Genomic DNA, 20051 nt, shown 5'->3' on the forward strand with positions numbered 1-20051 from the left:
ATCTGTGACCAGTGGATCGTAGTTTCTTACTTGGTTGTCCTGTCCAACAAAAGCATATTGGGCCGTATTCATTCCTCATTTGACTCCTGCACGGGAGGGCTTGGCAGGGCATTAGGAGGCTGCAGATGGATGTGCCGCAGAGCCGTGTTCCGTGGGCGCTCCTTCCAGGTTGCTGCAGAGAGGAGGAGGAGGAGCAGCACAAATGCAGCTGCAACCACATGACTCCCCTAGATTTTCCACTGTGCTGGCCTAGGCAACGCTACTGCTGATCTGCAACCTGAGCAGTGAGATTCTGACCCGTGCAAGGTGCCTCTGCGCTCAGCTCTATGTTCTTGGCCTGGTCAAGGGAATAGACCTTTATTTGGTAGGGGGATAAGGCAGTACAAGCTAAAGACTCCATTTGACAAGCTCTGGTCATTCAGGAGCTGCTTGCTTGTTTAAAATTGACCTTCCCTAACAAAAATGGACGTGAATTGAAACGACTAGCCCTATTAAACCACTTGGCACAGCAAGGGTTAATCATGCACGAATGTGGGTTCGGTGCAGCAGTTACGCATGAGGGAGATTACTTTGAAATGTGACTTCAACACTTGCGCAGCAGCCATGTCTTCAAATATCTCCATCGTTTCAAAAAAAAAATCTGCCCACTCCACTCTGCCTCAAAATACCAAACTTCATTCAATTCTTTCCATGTTTCTTTAAAAAAACTTAAAATTTTGTCTTTAAAACACACACACACCCCTCTCCAAAAAAAAACAAACAAACAAACTAGTGCCTGGCCAAACTACGTCCTTGTCTGCTACTTAGTTAAAAAGAAATCTTCATCTTGATCTTTCTGTCCAGTTAGATATTTCCAAGGTAAACATGTGTAGATGTGCTGGCATCTTGGAGAACAGCTTACACTTGAACCAGGAGTAGAGACTGATGGCCTGTTTGGAATGGAAATGCTGGCTCTCTTGTTGTTGTTGTTGTGTTAGCATAGATTGGGACAAAAAGCCCTACAACCCTTGCTCATGGGTAGGGTGACCAGATAGCGAGTGTGAAAAATCTGGACGGGGTGGGGGGCAATAGGCACCCATATAAGACAAGGTCCCAAATACCGGGACTGTCCCTATAAAAGTGGGGCGTCTGGTCACTCTATTCGTGGGAGGTCTTATTGGCTTCTAGGATTACTACTCTGAGTAAGGTTTGCAGGAACAGGGCTCTATGTTGTTTTAATTCATTAGCTGTATCCCAGTAGTAGGGCTATGAATATACGTGTAGGAGCCCTGTCTGGGCTGTAATATAATTAAGGGCATTCTCTTTTGTTTTTATTCAGTCCTTACTCAAGCAAAACTCCCTCTGGAAACTTTGGAACTAGGTGGGAAGATTTTATTGTCACAGTCTGTTCCTGTCTTGTGGATAGATAATGCTGGAGTATCAAATGCTATCTGTCGCCTTTCGCCAGCATTAAGTTCACTGAAACGAAAATAGTAATGGCTGTCCTCTCTCTTTTCATATTCAGCCTCGGTTTATGAGGCTGCTCACGAAGAGAGGCAGTGTGATCTAGTGATTGTAGCCGAGGAGAAGACTGGGAGTCAGGCCACAGAGTGGCTGAGTCCTAGCTAGCAGCAGAGGGGGACATGTGGAAATCTCCCTCCAAGCTTCAGAACTTCACCCAGTTCAGTTCTCTGTACATGCCACTACTTGTAACACCAGGCGACCGGGTCCTATGCCTGGCTGTACTATTGACTCATTATATTACTGTGGGTGTCATTCACATTTCCTCTGTGTCAGTCTCCCCCCTGTGAAATGGGAGTATTTCCTCACAGAGGTGTTGGGAAAATTAGAGTCTGATTCTCAGTTAACGTTGTTTCTGGGAATGGATGGAGGGTGGGGAGGGGAGGGGGCACTTAAAGCCACCTTTGCCTCTGTATTTTGGGGTCATTCAGGAGTCTATATGGATCCCAGTGTAAATTACAGCAGCCTCAGGGATACTTTGACATACACTCTGCTTTCTATGGCCCCCTCTGGGCCCTGGGAAGAATGAAATAGCTGTAACACAGTGGACTGTGGCCCTGCCTTTAGTCTACTGTCCACACTGGGCCAGTACAGAGTCTTTATGCCAGCTAGGAAGGCCCCCTGTGCAGGGGTTGATTCTCAGGGGTGGCTTCTGCCCAATTTAAGGGTCCTTCGTGTGATCAGAGTGTTGTAAAGGGGTTTTAGTGTCCATGAAGCCCTTTGGTGCTGAAAGAGGCTGTGTTATGTGCAGACCATTATTGGTGCTGGAGCTGGCTGAAAAGCGTGAAAAAAAAAAAAATGTTTGTGGAGGTTCCACACCCACCCTCTGTTTTTCGCTTAAAACTTTTCAGCAGCAATGTTCCAGATGGATCTAATTGGTTATTTATTTCTCAGGGAAGGGTGGGTAGATACTGTGCACGTGTGCGTGCACACACTCACTTGGTTAGGGTGAGTTCTGCCCACATGTGGTTTCTGTTTCCCGGGCAACTGCTAACCTATTGCAGAATCATGAACTGTTGTGATTTTTTTTTTTTAATGTTTCCCTTTCCCCAGTGCAGCCTGACCTCATGGACATCATACATAAGGTGCCAGGCAAGGCACAGAGTTTGAAAAGAACAGCACCTGCTATCAGAGAGTCATCTCTCAGGAAAGGAGACTGGGTAAGATGCTGGAATGCATGTAGGCCTCTGACACCGAACAGCGTCTCTGCTGTATTGAGTTGAATTTTGCTTTAAAACAGTTGACTGCAAATTCCTACTGACATGCGGTAAAATAAATGATTATGGTAATTCAACTGCGACTGAAAACAAATGAGCCATTACATTCTTCTGCAGCCTCATTATATTTTTGTAAATGTTAGTCCACTTTGTTGATGTTCCTCTTCCCCCTGTCCTGTCCCTCCTCTGGCTACTGCACTGGATACATTTTTGATTAATACATTAACTAACTGAAGTTGCTGTTTTGTGAAATCATTCTGGCTCTGCTCCGTTTCTGTGGCTCTATCGTTGGTTGCGGTCAGAGACCTTGGAGCATGAACAGTACAAGACTGATTAAAGTGCCCTCTAATCTTTAATGTGTGAGTGTGCAGCTTCTGTTTTCTTAAAAGGCTTCAGCTCATATTTCATTCAACACAGTTTCCCCTCTCGTATTGCAGATGCAAGATTTAATGAGGTAACAAAAGGGCTCTGCCATAGCTATGACACTTAAGAATGTAAGAAATAATTCTTGACCTTAACACATTTTGTGGGAGAGAGGGATTTCTTTTGATGAAAGCCTCGGAGTGAAAAAATTAGGCAAAGATTTGCAGACACTGAATTACTTAGATGTCTAAATTAGAACATGGTCTCAAGCCAACATGCAAATCTTAATTATAATTCCTCTTTTTTCATTTTCCTGTCCTCGTCTGTTTGTTCATAAGGATTGTCCTGATGTGATCTCTTCCTGCTCCTCCTCCTCTTCTTTTTTTGTCTTCTAATGTTTCTGTTCCCCTCACACTTTTAGGTGCAGTTTGATAATGGCATACATTAGGTAAAACAAGCAAGGAACTCAGAGTTAAGAGAAGCAAGAAGGGCTGAAGATAAGAAAAAAAGGTTTCATCTTTGTCAGCTTTCTAAAAACCCTTGAGATTGATTTTTTTCCCCTTGCCTTCCCCTTGTGTCATTATTTATTCTGTGCATAGTGAGGCACTATTGTTCTGATTACATGCACTTTGCACTGATAGCAATGATGACTGGCCAAGGTGCAAGGCAATAAGAATCCGTCCCTTGGGTTGTGGTTGGTGAGAAAACACAATTAGTTAAAGCATCAAGAACAGGAAGTTTGAGGGCAAAATGAAACTGATGGCATCGAGAAGTGGCGAGAGGTCATTTTATTGCATGCCGTGGAGACATGAAACTCCATGTGTCGCACTGTTAACCTTCAGGAATTATGCTTTCCCATCAATCAATAGTAGTTCACTAGACTAGTTCCCATCTTAAAGACTAGAACGTACTACATGGTTCCCGCTTTAAAAGACTGGCTTACGATGTACCACTTCGGTGCATCTGTTTTATCCACAAATTGTTTTCTGAAACAATGACTTGAAAATCTCAGGAGGACATACCCATTATAAAAGGGATCTTCTTTTTTCCTTAAATTAGGTGATGGGGAAAGCTGGCAGCAGCAACTGACCATCTTGAAAGAGATGAAAAATCTGAAAGGCATACTCGTTCATGCCAGAGGAACGGTTGCTAGGTGTGACAGTTAGTAGCTATGAACTTAATGAGACATGAGTAGCGCTGTGGAGGAGGAGAAGAAGGAGGGCTCTTCGGAATAAGTGAGTAGGAAAAAAAAGAGTAACGCCAAGTTTCCAAAGTTTAATGTGACTGTTTCAATTAACTCTTTCTTAGAAAACAGCCAGTGCTTTGCTATGGTACATCATAATTTCCTTTTATTGAAGATGGTTTGCTTCCGATAACAGTAATTTTTTTTGTCCCCTGCGTTTACATAGAGAATATGTGATTTAGTGTTAATGAGAGGCGCAGAACTGGCAGGCTATAGAAAAGGAGCAGGTATAGGCACAAGCTCCCCATGCTCTAGCGCAGGGTGGATGGCATCTCCCTCCATTAGTCAGAGGGGAGTTCAGTCTTCACGGTTCATTCCTAGGCTTGGCCTCTGCTGGGTGTCAATGAGAACAGTGTGTAGGGTTGTTTTTGTGACTTCAGATCTGATCCTGCAGATACTATTGGCTTACATGTTTTCAAATGGGTAGTGATTTTGGGTGGCTGTTTTTTGGATGCCCAACCTGAGACAGCATGAAAGGGGCCTGAATTTCAGAAAGTGCTGAGCGCTTGCTCTGTGACAACCAGGCCCCTTTAAGATGTCTTAAGTTGGGCACCCAAAAGTTAAAGTCTCATTTGAAAATGCAGGTTTGTTCTTTGATCTTACGACTCTTGAGGATCCCCATTGGCTTTGATGGGACTACTCGTAGCAGTAAATGTTGCACACGGTGGTTAGGAAAACAGTAAGATTGTAAGATGGATTCTGGCTGTAATTGTCCAGCTGAGAATTCTTGTGGTGTTGGGGAAATATCTGCTTGGCCCCGGGCCAGCTGCCCATAGCTGCTGTGGCACAGGGGATGTGCCAGGGGCAAGAAGGAGCTCAGTTAATTCTCCAGGGGCATAAATCTCTCTCTCTCACTGGGGCCGGTACAGGCCAGTCCACAGAATCTGGGAGCCATAACAGACTCTCAGATGTAACCCCACTTTCCCCTACACTCTTCTGGACCAAACAGAGATTATCAACAGAGAGTCTGTCTCTTGTTCTTTGGGAAATGGACCTCGGCCATTGAATTCCTTTTTCCTTTACTTAAGATGGTAACTGCTGTTAGTCAGAACCTGCCGGGCAAGTTCAAATATGTATTTTCCTGAGCATCTGCTGCTTATTTAGGTGTTAACGTAAAACTTGTCAGTGATGATCTGATGAGGCAGTCTTAGGTGCATCCGCCCTCACGATTCCTTTGTGGATGCAGAGAATTTGAGATTTGTTGGAAAAATTAGTTTGTCGTTTTGGGCTGGTTATTGTGGGGTTTTGAAAAAATGAAATAAATAATGTGCCAGCCTCTCATCGTTTGCACACAGCTTGAGCGGCCTGCTGAATACCTCTGACAAAGCCTGGCAGTAGAATCGGCAGCCCAGGCCAAGTATAACTGAGGCCCACAGTATGAAACCTCAGCTCACTTTAGAAGTGTGTTGCTTGGACTCATAGGCAGCGTTTGATATTGACCCAACCTTTTCTCTGGCAATTTTCTGGATTAGTGGGCAATCCTTTTTTGCCAGGCGAGATGCAAATTATTCTTACGACCTAAAGAACTGATGGCCATAACAGTCATGCAGCTAATCAGCTTATGTGTATGAATCATCAGTAACGTTATTGACGCAAATTTGTCCTGGGGTGTGCTGTTGTCATATAAGAAGGAAAACACTGTATGTAGGTGATAACTGGTGGGTTTTAAACTTTCAGCAATGTGACCGTTTTTGGCCCAGATCGATGCGGGCAAAGTCACTGAGGGTCTCAACCACAAAAAGTTCTTGAGGTGGACAAATGCGCACCCTTGGTGCTTGTAGTTTCGGAAAGAGGGATAAAAGTGTGAGGTGTCTCTCCCATAGCTGCATGAGCTCCTCAGGGTGTTAGCAGGATGAAAGATCGGCAGCTGCGACTCAGAGACAGAGAGCAGAAGGAGCCATTTGTACGTGGTACGCTTTTTGACCAGAAAAAATGCTCTAAAGTAGCTAAAACCAGGTGTAAGGGTTTGGGGGAGAAGAGGCTGGTTTCACTGTAAATGTTAGTGATCCTTCTCAACAGGAGAAGCTTCTGTTTTTGAAAAAGAGGATGTGTAGCTTTTAAAATTATGATGTTTCAAATGTCCCTGTTTGTTCATACCCACACCCATTGCTTCCTCTTTTGTTCTGACGTTCGGCTCCCCTGAAAATTCGGTTCAGAGTTTCTTTGGTTTTTTTCTTTCTCTTTGTGTTGCCATCATTCTACCTGTGCTCTGAGCAGTTCCGGCCAACGTGGTTCTGTTGTTTGGTCAGGTGGGCTGCTCATGCTGTGAAGCCTGAGATGAATAGAATAAGCCCATCCCGCACCAGCCATGGGAAAGCTGAGGGGGCTGCTTCTCTTACTTGATTCTCATTTTACACTAGCCTCACTCCACTTAGCTGCAACTAGCTGCTGCCTATCCAGGGAAGTTGGGTTTTTTTGTTTCCCCCCCCCCCCCCCCCCCCCCCCCCCCCCCCTTTTTGTTGCAGCAGCTTTGAACAGCTGGCATAACACCAGCTAGAAGTCAGCTGCAACACGTCAACAAATGAGGATGAAGCCTATAAAATGTAGAAGTTCTGCAAGCTGCAGTGTGTGTGGAGATAAAATAGATCAGAATAGTTCTAATAGAGATAAGTGATAAGAATTCAGGTTCAGGATTGGTCAGTGAGGGTGAGCAGAGAGATGTCAATAAATCACCCCTGAACATTTAAATAAAGCAAATAATAATTGAGTCAGTGCAGTGGAAACCGCTGCTAGTCCTATTGTTTGTTTAATAAAATAACTTCCCTTTGAGCAAAGGCTTGGCTGGAACCAGGAATGTGATTTGCATATTGTGACGCATTGCAACAGTTTGGGGCTTTCCATTTCTCTTCACTGTCAACATAGGTTCACGGGTTCAGAGTCACACCCGCTGTTTGTCTCCCTGCCCACTTCCTGTCTGGCTTTTGGGGCTGTAAGTCTTGAATATTGCAAGAACTCAAATGCACAGTTCTTCTTTTTGGTCGTTTTGAAGCTTGCTCCTTTCCTTGGAGAATCAGTGTTTAAAAATGATTTGCTGCTATAGTGACCCTAGGTGTGTAGTGGTGCTTTGCCAACATATAAAGTAGGAAGACTAAAACGTTGCTGCCAGGAGCTTTGAATTCAAAGACAAATCCTTATCCCTTCCCTTGTCTGCTCTGCAGCGTTCACAGTGGTGATGCCACAGATGCCTCCGTGCCTCCTGTTAGCTCTTCCCCACCAGCCCATGTCAGCCAGAAAGTTCCTGCAGTCCGGTCCAGTGCTGCCCCTTCCCCAGGGACGGTGTGAGGAGCTAGGGAAGTAGTGTCTCCCTGGTATATTACAGGAGCAACGAGATGTTTTCCAGCAGAGTAATTTCAGGGTGTGTGGAGGTTTATGCTGTAATTGCGTGATTTGAATTGGGATAGTTCTCATAGGCGAGTTGTCCTACACTGCATCCTTCCCCTTTTCCAGCCAGCAGAGGTGGTCGGGTTCTCACTGGGAATTGAAGGTGAGCAATACCACCAGCACTTCCACAGGAGAGTGCCAACTTGGATCTTTGCCTTTAACCACTCTCCAGCAAGTACTCTCCATTGCAAAGTCCCGCAAAGTGCATTTCCTTCCTGCCCTACAGAAGGTTCTTTCAGTAATACATATGAGAGTAGCAGGGGAAATTATTCATATGAACTGTTATTAACACCTGGAGGCCATGCTACTGAAGAGTGAAGCGTCCATTGGGCAGCCAACAAGGACAGAGAGCCACTGAAAATTTCTATGCAGTTGCTACATTTCTCCACTGCACTAAGACGAAATGACATTTCTAACTACCGCCACTAGGAAACAATTCTGTAGTGTGGCAGGTGGTTTGTGATGCCAAAAATATAACTAACGTTCTGGTCAAGTAGCCAAAGCCTAGCCAAGATACTAATGTATTCCAGATGTTGGAAGTAACAGTTTCTGAAGTTTGCTTACCATATGTGTGTATGCAGAACCACATTTTCAAAGACTGTCGTCTAAGTTGCCACCTGTAAACTCTGTGGATTAGCTCTGTGAGAAGTGAATGAGTATGATGGGAAACATTTAAAAATGGTTTTGGTTGGCAGAATGTTTTGCACTTTTGGAAAAATGCCTGTAATCAGATGATATCATATTGATATGATATAATTATTTCACCCACTGAAATTAGGATTCCAGAGACCTAAAGGATTCTCCAGTTTGCACTGCTGAAAGTCCATGTCCTCACTGGCCCAACCAGTCAGCCTCTAGTCTAACCAGCCAGACCCAGCATCACCCCGGAAGAAGTCCAAGAGAAGACCATGGCTGGTGCGGGTGAAGAGTGCCAACAGGGCAGAACAGACGCCATGGAATCTATTTGCTCCCAAGATGTGGTCTCGTAGGTAAGCAAACTACAGAATGTCAAGTCATCCCCCACACCTGTTTTTGTTTCTAAATCCAGTGTCTGAATCAAAACAATTGCTGGAAAGCAAAAGAATAATTTGTTGGTGCAGACGTTTGCGCAAGGCTTTTCTTACTCCTTCAGAGAACCTTGAATATGGAATGCACGTTATTTCCGGAAGGTTTTGGGGAATGGGCTGAGAGACGCATGGAATCCTGTATGCTACGCCTAGTTGTCTTTCTGAGTGCAGGGTAATCAGAAAATGCTCCATGATAGCATTCTGCAAAAGATCTGGCTAATTATGGCTGAGATTGCTGTTAAACCATAGCACATCCATGTGGTTCTATTACTTGAGCCTCTTATCAAACGCAAACATGAATCAAGCTGTTGCCAAAGAGCACTTCTTTGCACCATAGAGATTATCAGTTTGCAGTGAGTGCTTTAGATTAGGAATAATGCAGGCACTTCTGGGATGGAGGGCAGCACACAACTGGCCCACGGTTAAGATAAGAGACTTTGGCTAAAGACAAGGGTAAACCACCCTGCTCTTACCAAAAGTGTTATGGGATCCTTGTTTTCCAGGATGAGCACACACAGACTGTTTCTTAACTTCCATGAAAGACCCCCCACACCGGGGAGCTGTGTGGAACCCAGACTTGAAAGGATGAAAGACTGTGTTTATTTTGACCAATTTAGTTTAGAATTTCCAAGTAGGGTAGGTAAGTCAAGCTTGATCTTCCCTGTTCTCTAGCCTCCTTTGAAGCGAGCTCTGATCTGGAACATCTTTGAACAGACACACAGATGAGGCAAGAGAATGAACCAGAGAAGATGGTGTCCTCTCTCCCCACCCAGTGTGTGTAGCTGCTCCCACTCCATCCTGCCGTAGTAGAGGATGGTTCCTGGCTTTGATTCAAATTGAGGCGGCCCAGTGTGTGACCATTCTCGTGGCTGGGACCGAAGAGAACAGAAGGGACCTACTTCTGCTGTTAGTTAGTTAGAGGAGACCTTATTGGCCTCAAATAGTCCAGTTATGTCTGTTGTAGCCAAAAATCCTGAGTTCCAGCCCTGAAGATAGTGACCCAGTATAAGTCTGTGACACATAAGATTGGGTATGTTTCTAAAAGGTCTTGAGCAGTCTCCAATCAACAGGGCATTTAAGCAGTAGGAGAAGACTAAAGAGAGGACCATAATGGTTATGGGAAGGTGCCTCTATCTCACTATTTTGCCTGCTGTTGCCTTAATCCATGTATGTGTATTTCCTGCCTGATTTCCTGTATTATCTGTAGGGCTGTCATCAGAGGGCAGGTCTCTGTGGGCACCCCCAGCATTGTTTCAAGTGCTCCAAGAGCAGGAACTCTGTTCATTTGAAAATGGCTGCAGCCTAAGGCCTTGAAAGCAGAGATGGGGAGACACCACTGAGTCTCTGCTTTTTAATGTCTGTGTTTAACTGAAATGGCTTTAACTGAAGCATGCTGATTTCTGGTTCCTTGGGAGGGCATTGCTGGTGGTGGGTGGGTATTGAGGCCTGACTTTCAACACTGATGGCAAAGAAGCTGTATTGGTTTCTTTACACCAGCTGAAGGTGTGTGTGTACGTACGTACGTGTACACGCATGCATCTCCCTACCTGCCTACTGTAGCAGGAGAGAGCTTCAATCTGGGTGCTGGAGGTGCCGTCACTGAAGCGGTGGAATGATTCCCACACACCGCTGATTGAGCAGAATTTGGCTCTCACCTTCCTCAAGTTTCAGCTTGACAAGACAAAATGGCTGCTTGTTCATCTGAATGCTTTTGAATAATACGTCTTGTCATCTGTAGCGCATGAATCACACTCACTTCCTACTAATTAACGCAATCATTTTGCAGAGACTAAAACTGGAATTCTTTTTCTTTTCTCTTCCAAGACACACTGAGCTGTTTTCTGTCCATGCTTGTCTTCAAACTGACTTTGGCCATTAATTCCTTTCAGCAGAACCAATTAAATGCAGGGCACTCTGAAACACTGCGAAATAGCGTTAGTCTTCACATAGTCCTTGTTGAACTTAGAAGTGCTACTGTAAAACAAAACAAAAAACAAAAACCTCTCCTTTAGATGGCTGCATCTTGTAGGAGAATTCCAATGTGGTCTAATGATTAGAGCCGGTCACTAAGAATCTGGACTCTGCACTTACTTACTTACTGCGTGACCTTGGGAAAATCACTGTGCCTCAGTTCATACAGTTAAAAGATGAGTGATACATACCTACCACACAGAGGGGTTGCTACATTTAATTAACATTTGTAAAGTGCTGTTATGTCTGAAAGGGGCTATAAAAACCCAGCTTGATGGCATTTCTCTGTTTGGATGTAATGTGGTAACTGTGGAACGCCATGTCAGATTGAGTGCAAAATTTCGGGGGATGTTCTAGGCTGCAATGGGCAGAACCCTATAGATTTTGGGGACGTCGGCAGAGGGAAATTGGAGACACATGGAACCCCTGGCATCTGGTTAGCAGAGCTAGCAGCCTCCGCCGCCTCTGTAATCATCTAATGATCAGATAACTGGTTGATGGCAGCCATTAACACATTCAAGCAGAACAGTACCTACCCCTCATTTTAGCTCTCCCTATCCTCCCAGTCCAGTGAAAAATTGCTGACACCCTGAAAGAGAAAGAAAAGAAAAATAGGGGGTTGGGGGGGGCACAGAACCCGTGGCAGAGGGAAAAGGGGGTGCGCACAGAGCATGGGGAGGCCTGGGGTGCACATATTCCCTAGTCCCTGAAACAGAGGAGGATGGAAGGGTGGCAGGGTGGGGGAGGATGGAGGGATGCAAGGGGTGTGCAGTGAGCTTGGCTGACAGATGCAAAGAAGTGTGTGCCCCCTAGTTACTATGGCCTGCACTTTCTGCTGCCTCCTTTACATCTGTTCACTGACATTCTTTGTTCCAGCTGAACCATCAACAGTTTTGTTGCCTATGAGATAGGCATATTGTAGCAAGGATGGATTTGAATGCATCATTATTTATAGGAAAGTAACTTATAAGGATTGTACTTTGCTCTTCACGTCTTTCTTGTCCAAGAATCAAGAAGTAAGTGGTTTTTTAAGGTAAGTAAGTATTGTGCCTCTTTAAAGATGGGGCAACTGAGGCACCGCGAGGTGCTGTGTGACTTGGGCTAGTCAGAATTAGTAACAGAAGCCAGGTCTTCTGACACCCCGTTTCCTGCTGTCATGACTAGATACTGCCTCTTACTGTCATGTAGTTAATATCGTAGGTCATTGGCGGCAGGTAAAAGAATGAGTTTGGCTTATCTTATTGTCTTACTGTGAGCAACGGATGGGGGACAGTTCAGCCCAATTAATACAGATGGACGCCTGCGCAGGGGTTTGCGTTTATCCCCGTCATTCCCTAGCTGAGCGGGGTTCAGCAAAATTTATTGTCGAGTCATTTGTAAAATATGTACTTGTTGCATTTGAAACTATTTATTTAGCTGTAGGCTATGCTAAAATACTCTGTACTAAGTCACTTGATATGAAAGGGGAATAATTACAGCTGACTTGCAGGAAATAACCTGTGCGTTGCATACCTAGACGTGTTTGGTACATGAAAACAAACCCAAACCCATTACCCTCCTTTTAGTATTAATCGAAAGCAGAGATTCCCAAACTTTCCTTAATGCATACCCTCTTCCAGATCTACCAGCTGCCTGCATACCCCTACCCCTCTCCTCACTGGTACTTTGTGTTCTTCTTAACCTTTCCTGTCTTGAGTCATCATCTGTCCATGTTTCTCTGTTACGTACAGATACGGTTGTAGCGCGACGTATGCAACTGACCCCTGACTAAGTTCTGAGCTCAGTTAGACTGGACTGTTGCTGGGCAACTGAACCTGCGCTGTACGGTGATGATTGGAGGTGAGGTGTTCTCACTGGTGTATTTTGAAGTAAATTAACTACTGTATGTTATATAACAAGTTCTAAAGCGTCATCTGAGTAGCCTATTATGAAAATGAAATAAATAAAATAATTAATAAATCCACCATTACACAATTTCTCCTGCATACCCCCCCCCCCCAGAGATGTCTCACGTACCCCCAGGGGTACATGTACCACAGTTTGAGAACCCCTGGTCTAAAGCATTGTTTCCATGGAGATAGATAGAGAGCTGGCTGAAGTATTCAAAGGAGAGGTCTGGTGTTTTTAATGCTATAAAACTAACTAGGGCAACCTTGAGTCAATGGGACTGTTAGCCCAGAATCCATGAGACTGTTCTATGTTGTCAGTCTTCTCCATTAGCTATGTGGTCAAGAAGTCTCCCTTTATCTATTACATAAGGGATATTTCACTTCCTCAGTGCAGTAATTCTTCAGAGGTCCACACAGTTTAACATCGGTGGGATGGGTATCTCAGCCTATGTTTATGCTACAAGTACTACAGCAGTACAAGTGTGGCACAGCAGATGCATTTCCTGCATCGACAGAAGAGGTTTTTCTGTCCATGTCGTTAATCCACCTTTTCGGGAAGGGAAAAGCTAAATGTAGCTGCGTCTACACTGGCAGGTAGAGTGACCTAACTAACTACCGCACGTGGGGGCAAGATTTTTTCACATCCCTGAGTTATGTAGCTAGGGCAATCTAATATTGAAATATAGACCAGGCCTTCGCATTTCTTACAGGGCTCCTTATCCCATTGTCGTCCAAAGGAACCTGTTTCAATCCATTTCTGCTTGATGGTTGTTGAAAGCGCTGCTTTCCATCAGATGGATGCTTACATGCTACCTTAAATTATTTGCCTTTCTCCATCTATTAGTAGGCAGGTGTCCCTGTCACAAAAACACCAACGTAATTGGCAGTTTCAGCACAGGCCAAGAACTGAGTGGATTGTGGAGACTGAATTAGCCACTTGTTCCCAAGGTGAAGTGCAAGGTGGCACAGGATAGGGGACTGCCTAGCCGGCAGCCGGTTTGCAGGTAAAGTAGTCAAGCAGTTCTCATCAGCATCAAATAACTGTAGGGGTTAAAAAAAAAAATAGAATCACTCACAAGTGTTGTTTTCCTAGTTTGGTGTCAACCTTGCTACCTGACTGTTCAGTTTAAAAGTTATTTCTTTCCAGAGAAAGTGGTTGCAAGGTCAAAGTGTGAATTCCAATACAAGGCAGCAGTTTTCACTTCACCCTTTTAATGGCTTCATATAAACGGGCGTATAATTGTTGCGTTTCCGAACCTCTTTGGGGTCTGTCTCCATTGCAGTGAAAAGTGATGTAGTACAGCTTAGCTGTGGCAAAACATTTTACATGGTGACATACAAAATAGGAGTCCAGGTGGTCAACATTGCCCAGTCTGACTGTTGAGTGGAGAGAGCTGGAGAATTATAAGGAGGAAGAGGCCAAAACCAATACAGACATTTTGGAGGACTATTTTTCTGTCCTTGTGCAGGTTATGAAATTGCTATGTGTCTGACAAGCTTGATATTTCCCCCTCGCATAAATCTCTGCGAGAGAGAACCAACCATATTTTTTCTTCTTTGGTTGAGGGAAAAGAGGCTGGTTGAACAAGTTTTTGGTGAATGTAAAAGCAGTGCTGCAGTATATTCTTTCTTTGGGTCAAACCTCGTTGGAAACAGGCAATCTGCAAACAGGACTTTTAAAGAAAGAAATTGGAGGCAGTTAAATATATTTATTAGCTGTTAACAGAAAATGTTCCATAAATTTGGAGTCTGCACTGGAAGAGTTGGCTCGGCGTCCTGTTACATGTGCTTAACTACAAACACAGGATTAGGCTTAAAGTGAAGTACTTTAAGAAGTGGTGTTCTACTGGATTGAGGCCTTAGTTTCTAATTCCTTCCTTCCATCATTTTTTCAGTTATATGATTTAAACTTGATGGATCATCATCTAGTGCTGGAGAACAGAAGCATAACAACAAAATATTTAAAAGCCAATAGTTTCTATTTTTGATTTGAGGCATCATAGAATTACTTTTTAATGTTTGAAAAAGGAGGAAATTAACAGGAAGAATTATGAACTTTCAACAGTCTCAATATCGGTCTGGAGAAAAAACTTTATTTTCAGAGTGTTCTTGCCATTCGTCTTGGCGAAATTTTGCAACGTGCCAACCCTGGCTTCCAATTTGCCCAGCACCTGAAAATTCACAGGTAACTATACACAGTATTGCCACGTCACTATCACTCCACTGCTGAGAGTCCTGTGACGGACTGCCTCTGCTCCATTTTACTGTGTCATTTCTGCAAGAATTGTCTGTAGTTGGTTTGTAGTAGTTTTCCTGCTATAGTATAGTATAGTTTAGATAGTCCTATAGCATTTTTCCCCTCCCCGGGGATTTCCCCCCTTAAATGTCCGGGCTTATCCCTGGAGTTCAAGAAGGAAGTGTTTCCTGCCCTCATTCCTTTTCTGTGAGCGACGAACATCAGCATTGCTCTGCCGTCTTGGTGAGGTTCCCCTTTCTGTCTTGTGCAGTATTTGCCACTCTTTTCCACCAGAACACAGGAGGGTCAGGAACCGAGACTCAGAAAACACCTCATTGAGAAGGTAATAAAGCCCCAATCAATCAGATCCGGGTTGGGGACTGCCTCTGTACTTCAGCCTCAACAAGCGGTCAGCGTCCCTCTGAGCACCGGCTCAGGAACGGTGACGAAATGAGTTAAGCCTAAAGAGAAGTCTTCACAGGAAAGTTAGGGGCGCTCTCCTAGACATACGGACAAGTCATCTATGTCTAAGATTGTCCTGAAAAGATAGATAGGATCCCTCTGTGACCCCACTGAAGATGGGAGAGCCAGCACGCAGGGGAGCTCATGTCTCAGGCCCGACTAAATCTTCTCGACAAGAGAAGGAGGCACGCAGAAGTACAGTTCTGACACTGCCTGAGGTGGTGAAGGCATGAGAGAGAGTCAGCTCCTTGTGCTTCCATCCACTTTGAGAACCAGGATGATACCGATAGCGAGGCAGCCCTGAAGGGAGCCAACAACAGCCACAGTGATCATCAGAGACGCTTCAACTCCCCCGATGGGTTCTCCTTGCACGCTAGGATAGCCAGAGACAGACATCTCCCCAGAAGACATCTTTGCCTTTCCCTGTCCACATTCACAGTTCTTGTTGGGTCTGTCTCTATTTCAGGATGTTGTTACATCCGAGGAGGAGGAATCTGTCAGAAGGAGACAGAGTTATTCCCTGGAAGCACAGCCATCGGTGCCATCAGTCCCTCCAGTGATCATCAGGGATCCGGCCTACTCTTCTGATGGGTCAGAGGCTCCACAGGAGTCTCTGTGGCCCTGAGGAGAGGCAGCCCTGGACAGAAAACCTAGGTCAGGGTTCCGACCCGCAGCCAAACACAATAGGACTCGGTGGTACTCAGTGCCTGGGGTCCCTTCTGCCAGTGGATCCATCTGACGGGCAACATTAGGGACTGTGGGATTTCTAACTCAGACACCCAGGCTCGATCAGTGCATCAGTCCTGCTTGCCATCGCCCGGCCGTACCCCACCAGCCCCATCAGAGTATTCGGAGGAAGTCGACTGAGTAAAACCACCCCCAAACGGCTTGTTGTGGCACAGCTATATTCAAGTGCTTGCTGGACAGAGCCTCCTTTTCAGGGCAGTTGTACCACCAGTGCATATTTCTGTGTGGTTGGTGGCTGGCAGACAGACACTGGAGCAAACAACTCTGAGAGTTCAGTGGCAGCTTTGGGTGGGTAAGAAAAGTCAATCTGATCCCCTAATGATTAACTCCATGACAAGTGATGGTTTGTACAGGCTGTGTCTGTTTTTTATAGATCTAGATATAGATGTACGTATTGCGTTATCATTTTATCACAGTGTGCAGATGGACCAGTTAATGTATGCCCTTTTAAAGAGCATATTCTTTAAGTCGAAGAACATGAAAGGAAACATCATCTTAGATTAGCCCGAAATGTAAATGGACTGTTTTGATCTGCAGCCATCTCTCCCGTGATGTGTTTACTCATATTCCCGTCGACTGCCTGCCGTGTACCGCATGCCATAGTAGCACCAAGAAGGTAGGTACAGCGGTTTCTCTCTTGAAACAAACTGTAGACGAATCCCATGTAAAATTCATACCAGAAAAAAAAAATGGCAAAGGTGGTGAATGTCTTGTCCACCGTAGTCTCTAACCTGATCGGATGTTTAGAAAAGGTGAATACAGGCAACGTTTCTCCTACGCTTCCCTCCTTGGGAAAAAAGAAAAGGGAAAGTGTGTTCACAAAGCAATACATTGAATTTGACTTTTATTTTGTTTAAGAATGTAACTAGCCCCACAAGAAGTAATAGCATCGTGTCAAACCTTGGAAAGGAAAGGGAGGAGGGAAGGATCACCTGCCAGATGGAGAGGAACTCTGGGCAATCATCTCTGCTGGTCTTTGCCAAGCCTTAATAACCGCACGTCCAACTTGAATGAAACGTGGGTAAAAACCCCATTGATCTGCGCATTATAGCTTTTACCAAAAAGGAGGGAGAGACAGAGAGATCAGTATGTCCTTCTGCTCTTCCGGAGCTTTTCACAAACAAACAGTGAAACTTGTGTATTTTATTTTTGTTGTTTGCTTAAGTTCCCGAAGAGATGTAATGTTTTGGTTTCCAATTTTAAATCAAATTAATTGTAAGAACTCAACTTTGTAGGAAGGGACTGCTGAAAAGAAGACCATTTTAGAAAACAGTTTGTGTTTGTCTGTCTATCAAACTTTGGCTTTTCATGTCAATAACTTGACAAGAAACATAGGCAGGGATTAAAGAGGGTCAGTAGGTGAAATAGGAAGGTACCATGTTAGTTAGTATTGTAACCAAAATTCGTTTGGTTTTGGTTAGACAAAAATATCAAACCAATGTAGAGCAATACCGTGGTTTAATTGCTGCGGGTTTTTTTACATCTGAGTACCAAACCACTCTGTGGAATAGGAAAAATCAGTGAAAGGGTGTTTTCAAGTCTCTGGGAAGGCTGTAGGGATGATTTAAGAAACAGAAAAATAAATAGTAATTGGAAGACATGATAAGTATCTGAAAGAAATGCAAATTGTATGCAATATACAGTAAAAACTCAGTAATTGGGATTCCTGGGGTCGAATGTTGTGAAATAATTAGCTAGGAACTGCATTTGATATAGAAAGAGAAAAGCAAACCTACTGTAACACAGAATTTATATTTGCCTTGATTTAGTTTGACAAATATGGGTTTGAGATTTAAAGAAGCTGTGTGTGTCTGTATGTGATGAATAAGAAGAGTTACCAAGAAATTGGGGTAGCTCAGTGTTTGTTTATATAGAATGGGATACGGTAATTTATGTTTGGGTTCTTGAAGAAATAGATATAGAACTTGCATCCATTTCTCTTCAGAGGTGCGTGCCGTTCCTCGCAAGAAAGTAGTCCTTCAGTTCTAACGAACGGTAGATGTTCTTAAAGGCAGTCAGTCCATGTCCCTTCTGTAGAGGTAGTGATTGAGTGTTTTGGTTGTAATTATTTATAATTAATAGTTTTTAGCACACATGAAGGTGTACTTGACTGCAATTTGCAAAAGTCTTGACGTGGTTGTTTGTTAGTAAGAGGAGCCCTCAGTAAGGATCTGCTCTAACTCCTTATGGAAGGCAGTATGACTCCTCTTCACCCATTGAAATCAAAGAGAAGTGCTCTCTTTGCGATTGAGCACTTGCTGAGAACTAGGGTGAGACTCTTGGACAAAATTGTCAAATGCAGTCAAGAGTTTGAGCCGATTAGGTTCCTCGGTGTCTTAGGCCGTGCTGAAAACAGACCCTAGGATTCTAAAGCACTGAAAATTAAACACTCCAATCAGTGGCCTGATTTTCAGAGGTGTTTGTTAATCAAGGCCAGTGGAAGTCAGTAGGCTCTGTGGGTGGTCCGTACCTCTGGCCGTTTATACCGTTGTTGTCTAAATATGGAGTCAGTAGGCCCGGAGTTTCTAAAGTATCTCGTGATTCTGGGTGCCTACAATCTTGAGATGCCTTGCATTCATGTGTAAAGGTTGCAATCGCTGGTTTTAACGGCGCTTCCTGACGTTCCAGAGGGGTAGCTGTGTTAGTCTGTATGCAGCAAAAACAAGGAAAGCCCTGTCGCACTCTAAAGACTAACAAATGTAATGTCTGCAGGCATCAGCTTTCAAGAGCTGCATGCAACCCAGAAATAGAAATCAGGTAGGGGTGCATATATATATATATACATCCAAGGGTAAGGAGCAACGATGGGGAGGGTAAGTGTTCGCAAAGTCCATTCAGTTAGAGTAGATGAGGCCTGTTCACAACCATCGATTAGGAGGTGAGAATGTGTGAACAGTGACAATTACTTCTTGTCATGAGAGAACCATTCCAAGTCCCTGTTCAGACCCAGTCTGATTGTGTCAAGTTTGCAGATGAGTTCCAGCTCTGCAGTTTCTCTCTGAAGTCTGTTTGTAAGTTTTTGTTGGTAGAAGTATGGCAACTTTCAAGTCAGCTACAGAGTGTCCTGGGAGGTTCAAGTGCTCTCTGCTGGTTTATGGATGTTACCGGTTTTTAATCAGCCCAGCTGATAGAGAACTAATTCAATTTTCTCCTGGCTGCTGCTGCTTATTCTCGTTAGTGGCGATCTTCATGAAAAATAAGTCATTGAGAGAAAGTGGTGGTGGGAGTTGTTTTAAACAGGCTCCTTTGGAATCTTGGTTTTCCAATGTATCAGGAATGTTCCTTATGTGATGATGCACCAGTGACTCTATGTTTAACTATCTCGTTCTGTCCTACAGACAGGTATTCTATCAGTAACCTGCTGACTGACTGATTGATTACTGACATGCTTGGTATATTCCCTCCTGCATGGACGTGATACCAACCATCTTCCTGGAATATCAGAAGTATATCGTTGAACCCTTTGACACTGTTTTCCTTAAAATGAGATTATTCATTTAATCAAAACGGTAGATTTGTAGTTGTCATAGGTTTGTTTCACCTTGTCAGATTCTATCTGCAGCCTGCCATCTCATCGATCAGCATTTCGAAAGCACCGGTTGTTACACTATTATTTAGTTGCGGCATGAAGTTTTAAGTCTAGCATGAACTGCATCAGGAGATCACGTTCTTGATCCTGCTCCTTTTATATTTTGATGCTTATCTATCGGTCCCTCCCCTTTCTCAGGGCTTGGCCCCAAGAGGCCTCAGCTCAGTATAATTTGTCTCTCGGAGGTGTGAAAAAGCCATCTTCCCGAGTCACATGACTTCGACTGACCTAAGTGCTGGTGCGAACAGCACTGTGTTAGCAGGAGAACCTCTGCCGCTGACAAGCCACTGCTGCTCGCAGAGGCGGTGTTGTGCCGACAAAGCAGCTGTCACCTGTGCTGCAGAGCTGCTGTAGTGGTTCTCGTGTAGACTAGCCTGCAGGTTCTT

The 20051-nt window shown here is 44.3% G+C and overlaps 1 long non-coding RNA gene across 9 annotated transcripts in view; it reads left to right on the forward strand.

The window, feature by feature from the left end:
• The window catches only part of LOC137153350 (uncharacterized), a 55939-nt gene that overhangs the window by 34213 nt on the left and 1675 nt on the right, over positions 1–20051 (forward strand). For 5 of the 9 annotated variants that reach the window (XR_010919763.1, XR_010919764.1, XR_010919767.1 and 2 more), the window contains 4 exons: positions 2554–2660; positions 4140–4315; positions 8483–8693; positions 11619–19522. This is a non-coding gene — a long non-coding RNA (uncharacterized lncRNA). The remainder of the gene's footprint in view (positions 1–2553; positions 2661–4139; positions 4316–8482; positions 8694–11618; positions 19523–20051) is intronic. The other 4 variants (XR_010919765.1, XR_010919769.1, XR_010919771.1 and 1 more) reach the window with 4 other exon arrangements.

The sequence above is a fragment of the Emydura macquarii genome, unplaced genomic scaffold (assembly GCF_026122565.2).
Source record: "Emydura macquarii macquarii isolate MOO-44397 ecotype Brisbane River unplaced genomic scaffold, CSIRO-AGI_Emac_v2 contig_237, whole genome shotgun sequence".
Taxonomy (NCBI): domain Eukaryota; kingdom Metazoa; phylum Chordata; order Testudines; family Chelidae; genus Emydura; species Emydura macquarii.